At 36.4% G+C, this 6,770-nt stretch overlaps 1 non-coding gene across 1 annotated transcript; it reads right to left on the minus strand.

Moving 5' to 3' along the window:
* Positions 1 to 6,087: 6,087 nt before the first annotated feature.
* LOC111728457 lies at positions 6,088 to 6,194 on the minus strand. The gene has a single exon (XR_002775742.1). It is a non-coding gene; the product is annotated as a U6 spliceosomal RNA (small nuclear RNA).
* Positions 6,195 to 6,770: the final 576 nt, after the last annotated feature.

Below are 6,770 nucleotides of genomic sequence, written 5' to 3' on the forward strand. Positions count from 1 at the left end.
AATCTTTCTAAGAGTAGAATGTGAACGTTTTAAAACAATACCTGAGAAAATGACATGAAGGCTGTGTTGACCAGTTTGATGGAATTATTTTGGATTGCATGTGAAAACCCCACACTGTACCCCAGAAGTGCATTAATGTACATAGTTACCATTCAATAAAACAAAGAAAAAATAGTTATTAATTTATTAACAAACTTATCTGACATGCCTAATAAGTCAGTGTTAAAAATATTTAGTAATGCAATCAAAATTCGGGGGGGAGGTTTATAGCTCAAATACCAGTGGGCATGAAATATTTAAACAGTTCTGCAGCCAAGAGAAGCTGCTGCAGACATTGGAATATTTATAGGGTAAGACAGGAAGAATCGTAGTATTTGTGTTTCCGTAAGACTGAGGAACCATTTTCACCTTGGATCCAATCTAGAAATTATTTTTTTCCCTGCCAAAGCCTAACTTGGATAAAACCCTTTCCTTCCCAAGTGTGGAGCAGAAGCCCATAGGAGGAGAAAACTTGAGTTTCCACTGAACTCAGAGAAGAGAGCCGCGGCACAGAGAATGAGGTTTTATTTCCAGAGTTGTACAATAAAAGAGGTGGGCTTTTTGTAGAGTGTTTGAGGAAGACAAACCATCTGAGTAATGGAGCTGCAATATCTCAGAACTTTAAAGTAATTTTAGAGCAATTACTCATGTGACATAATTTTTGATATATTCTCAGAAAGAGCCTATGACACGGACATTTTACTGACCACCAAATATGTATGTGTTCTTCTACATTCCCTGGCCTTCTTACTATTAGGTGGAACTGTGTGGCTGGTTCTGGCTGTGAGAGGTGTGAGAGCTTAAACATTTAAGAGCCAATGTGTGGAGTTAAAAGCTAATACAACATTGAATAGAAGTGGCGAGAGTGAACATCCTGATCTTAGGGGGAAAATATTCCATCTTCACTGGTAAGTATAATATTAACTGAAGTTCTTTTGAAATGCTCCTCATCACGTTGAGGAAGTTTCCTTCCGGTTTTAATTTGCTGAACATTTTTACCAGAAATTGATGTTGAACTTTGTCAAATGCTTTTTTGACATCTATGAAGATGATCGTGTAGTCTTTCTTTTGTTTGTTTGTTTGTTATTGTTTCAGGTTAATTGAGGGCACAATGTTTGCATTTGTTAGGTAAAGTCCCTCTTATTGTGTGCTGGTCCCAAGAGGTGTGCCTTATACCCTAACATTGTGCCCATTATGGGGGAGCACACCCATCCCCCTCACCTGTCTCCTGTCCCCACTCCTGTGTTCTCCCACCCCACAACTTGGATTTAAGTTTTTCTCTTATGTGCTATGTGTTACATCATCTACTGGCTTCATATTAGAACTCAGTACATTAGATTCTTGCTTCTCCATTTTTGTGACACTTTACCAACAGCATATATTCCAAGTCCATCCAGACTGATACGAAAGATGTAAAATCTCCATCTTTTTAATGGCTGAATAGTATTCCATGGTATACATATACCACAGCTTGTTAATCCATTCCCGGGTTGGTGGGCATTTAGGCTGTTTCCACATTTTGGCAATTCTAAATTGCGCTGCAATAAATAGTCTAGTGCAAATGTCCTTATGATAAAATGATTTCCCCTTTTTTTGTCCATCTGGGTAGATGCAATAGGATTGCAGGACCAAATGGGAGGTCTAATTTTAGTTCTTTGAGGATTCTCCATACTTCCTAACAAAAAGGTTGTATTAGTTTTCAGTCCCAAGTTTTTCTTTTTTTGATCTGTTAATGGGGTAAATTACAATGATTGAATTTTAAATGTTAAAATTAGTTTATATTCTTGGGAAAAAATTTACTTGGTCATGATGTATTATGCTTTTATATTATATATTGCTTGATTTTATTTGCTAAAATTTAAAAGATTTTAATTTTGCTGGTGAAATCAAGCAAGAAAAGGAAATAAAATATGTTAAAATTGGGGAGGGAAGCAGAATTGTCCATTCTAACATGACATGATTGTATAGAAAATTCAATGGAATCTACAAAGAAGTTTATAGACCAAATGAGTATGTTCTCTATACAACATACTATACAAAGAATTTGAATTAATTTTTTTATTAAATTAAGGGTACATGTCAAATCTGTTGAGAGTGGAATTAATTTTTTAGATGTCATTGCAGTAGCACTAAAAATATGAACAATTTAGGGATAAATATGGCAAAATCTGTACAAGATCTATATATTTAAAAAAATAAAATATTTTTGAGAGAACTTGAAGTTCATGGATCAGAAGAGTCAATATTTTTAAGGTATCACTTCTCCACAAGATGATCTTTATATTCAAATGAGTCCAAATCAAAAATCTCTACAGGATTTTTTTTTTTTTAGTAGAAATTAACAGAATGACTCTAAAATCAACATGGAAATGCAAGTCATCTAGAGCAACAAAAACAACTTCAGAAAGAGACAAATATAGGGGAATAACACTCCCTGACTTCAAGATTTATTAAAAAGTTACATTAATGAAAACAGTGTGGTGGTTACATAAAGGTAGACAAATAGATCAATGGAACAGAATAAAAGTCCTGACACATAGGATAAGGTCAATTGATTTCTGACAAGGATACCAAGGCAATGCAGTGGAGAAAGTATAGTCTTTTCAACAAATGATGCAATAATAAGTAAGCGTCCACGTCAATTAAAAAAAAAAAAAAAAACCTTTGATCCACATCTAGAGGAAAACATAGGAGAAAATCTTTGTGACCCTGGCCTAGGTGAAGATTTGTTAGATATAATGCCAAAATCATAGTCCATAAAAGCAGAAAGTAATGTTAAGTGGACTTCATTGAAATGAAAAACTTACCAATTGATGACATTAGGAGAATTATAAGACAAGCCACAGATGGAGAGAAGACTTTTGTAAATCACATATCTAGCATATATAAAGAACTCTCAAAGACGATCATAAGAAAATAAATAGCCTCCCAAATTTTGGAATAGACTCTTCACCATAGTAGATGTATGGATCACAGAGCAGCACAGAAAAGATGCTCAATGTCATTAGGTAAATTCAATTTTAAACTGTAATAAGATTTCACTACACACTTACTAGAATGGCTAAAATTTAAAAGATTGACTACATTTACCAAATGTTGGGAAAAATATGGATATACTGAAATTCTCATATCCTGCTGGCAGGAATGTTTTGGAAAATAGGCAGTTCTTAGAAAGCTAACTATACACCTACCATATGACCCACTTATTCCACTAAGAATAATTACATTCAGTGAATGAAGCCAGACCCCCCCCCAATTCCATTTATATAAATGTTAGACAAGGCAGACTAATCTAGAGTGCGGAAACATAATAGGGATTTCCTGGGGGAGGGGATGAAGAGAAGTAGAAAGGGGTTACAAAGAGGTATAAGCAAACATTTGGGAAAAATGGATCTGTTAGTTATATTGAGTATGATAATGGAATATACATGTGTCAAACTTGTCCAATTGTACACTTAAAATATGCACAGTTTGTGGCATTTAAATTATAGCTCAATAAAGCTATTTTTACTAAAGTGCTATAGAATGAAGATCAGATTAAGGATGTGGCCCTCAATAAAATCTCTTATGTGTATGAAATCACTCAGAGAAAAATGCGATTTTGATTATGACCTTGTCTGTTCTCTTCTAGAGTTCCTTATTATTAAATTAAGAGAGAAAGAGAATGATACGGGATTTACAAAACAGCAGAGTGTGCCAGATCTGTTAACTACATCCCCCAAAGAACATGGGTATGGTTGCTACATGGAATTGACTACAATAGTATTTTAAGATGTCTTAATAAGTTTTTTTATTAAGTTTATTTTAAGTGTAAAATTCAGTGGTTTTAGTGTAGTCACAAAGTTGTATAACCGATATCACCATCTAATTCCAGAACAGTTTCATTGCCCCTCAAAGAAACATCATACCATAATTGGCAGTCACTTCCTATTCCCCCACCTCTTATCCCTTAGAAAGTACTAATCTACTTTCTCTCTTTATGGGTTTGCCTATTCTGGATATTTCATATAAGCAGCCAAATGGAAGCAAAGGGTATTTGGTGAAGAGAAGTGTGGACTATGGCAGAGACATTTATTGATCATTGAATATCCATGAGTATCCTCACATTTCCAAGTCCCCTTTATAGATAAATGGGGTCATGTGGGCAAAGGGCTTGAAGAAGTAACATTTGTCATTTGAGTCAAAGCATTTTAGAGTCATCTAGGACCTCACTTTCCTTATCTCAGCAATCATGGAGCCCAAGTGTTATGTCAGCATCTCCATTGGCCTGTGTTGCTGAGTGAGTACTGAGCCACATTGGACTTTTCTGAGCTCAAAATAAACTTCTGTTATGTTAAGCCACTTGCTTGGAGATTTATGTATTGAGGTTGTATGAATTGGTTTGTCTATTAGGATTTAATTAGGAAAGCAGAACCACTATAATTGATATGGAATTTGGAATTTATGATAAGGGTTGACCTTATATAATTTGGGAGCTGGTGAGGAATAACATAGAAAGCTATCGTCTGTGACTATGGTGGTGAACCTGAAGTCACTATAGGTAGGAGGGCCAGAAATCAGAAAAAACAGTTGGAAATGGGTGGGGCACATGGCTCATGCCCATAATCCTAGCACTCTGGGAGGCTGAGTCTGGTGAATTGCTTGAGTTCAGGAACTTGAGACCAGCCTCAGCAAGAGTGAGGCCCTGTCTCTACTAAAAATGGAAAAATCAGCTGGATGTGGGAATGGGAGCCTGTAGTCCCAGCTACGTGGGAAGCTGAGGCAAGAGGATGGCTTGGGCCCAGAAGTTTGAGGCTGCTGTGAGCTAGGCTGACACCAATGCACTCTAGCTCAGGTGACAGAGTAAGACTCTTGTCTCAAAAAAAGAAAGTTGCACATGAAGTGGAAGAGAGACAAACTGGAAACCATCCCTTACTCACCATTGTGAGTTTCAATGATGCAAGTTACCTGAAGAAGTGGGCACCTTTTGTCATGAAGCTGCATATTCATCTGTCTCAGAATTTAGAGAAGTTGAAGGAAGTTAAGGAGCTGAAGGATCTGTGGGCTCAGCTGCTGTCCTATATCAACAAAACAAGCATTGCCTGGTACCTTATATTGACCCTAAGTGAATAATGGCTACTACTTCACCTTCATTTTCTAAATTTTCATGTGGCCAGTCATACACAGGGACAGAAATTCTGGAGAAGATAGTTCTGGGTTAGCTAGGTTGACACATGAAGCCACCACATGTAGCCTAACTTCATACGGACCCCAATAGAGACAGCAATGTGACACCTAGAAGTGGACTTGTCAACAGAACATGAGTAACACAACAAAATAAATCAAGAAAAAATCAAAAGGAAGACAATTATCTTGCCTAAAGCTGGCTAGGAATGTTCATCAATTCCCCATACAGAAAAAATAAGAAAATGAATACAGGAAATCAAATAATTACAGTGTTATAGGCAATTTAAAGTGCAATGATTAAGAGCACAGGTTTTATAAAGTCAGAAATCCATTTACAAGCTTTGTGTCCTTACATAGTTATCTTCTCTGTGACTTATTTAGGCATCTGAAAATGGATATAATAGAACTTTTTCCATAGGATTATTGTGAAGATTAAATGAGCTAATAAGGAGAAAGCACTTAGAACTCTGTTGGATGCGTGTTTATTAAATGTTAACATTATAGCTATTGCATATAACCATGCTTTCATTTTACAACAAAATATATACATGTGCGATTCTCCATAAATTTCTAGGTTGTCTTCATGAAGTTCAGGGTGAAATGGTTGCTCCATGTGTTATGACAGACAGATACCCGGAATAGGAGCCACTGACTGATAGTTGTAGGCAAGATTCTAGTGTCTAGAATAGGGAAAACCAAGTCTCTTGCTGAATGATTCCCATTCAGGAAAGTGTCTGATATAATCTATACGTCTCCAACATGAATTATAATTTTTACATATTTATATGTCATTGACATGACACTTCTTTTTTTTTCTTTTTTTTCTTTTTGCTGTTGTCCCAGATTTATTAAAATATTACAGCACACAGAAGATAGATTCAAAAAAATATGGAACGCTTCACGAATTTGCGTGTCATCCTTGCGCAGGGGCCATGCTAATCTTCTCTGTATCGTTCCAATTTTAGTATATGTGCTGCCGAAGCAAGCACGACATGACACTTCTGACCTGGAAAAATAACATATTCACATTTTCTGAATAATCAGAGAAAGTAAAATTTATCTACTTAACAAAAAATCTAAGGCTCGGAGTCCGTTGTTCAGTGGTTAGCAGGCCATGTGTGTGCCAGACACATATACAACGGGGCTGGCAGGTCTGAACCTTGGCCATGGCCTGCTAAACAACAATGATAACTACAACAGAAAAATACCCAGGCACTGTGGCAGGAGCCTGTAGTCCCAGCTACTTGGGAGACTGAGGCAAAAGAATCACTTAAGCCCAAGAGTTTGAGGTTGCTATGAGCTATGACGCCTCAACACTCTACCCAGGGTGACATAGTAAGACTCTGTCTCAAAAAAAAAAAAAAAATCTAAAATCCACCTTGTAGCTATCATCTCATTTCAGTAAGAATGGCTCTTATCCAAAAGTCCCAAAACAACAGATACTTGTATGGATGCAGAAAGAAAAGAACACTTATACATTGTTGGTAGGACTGTAAACTAGTACAACGTCTATGGAAAGTAGCATGGAGAAAGTAGTATGGACACCTCAAAGAAGTAAAAGTAGA

Source organism: Otolemur garnettii, unplaced genomic scaffold, assembly GCF_000181295.1.
Source record: "Otolemur garnettii isolate 467f Iridium unplaced genomic scaffold, OtoGar3 scaffold00158, whole genome shotgun sequence".
Classification (NCBI taxonomy): Eukaryota; Metazoa; Chordata; class Mammalia; order Primates; family Galagidae; genus Otolemur; species Otolemur garnettii.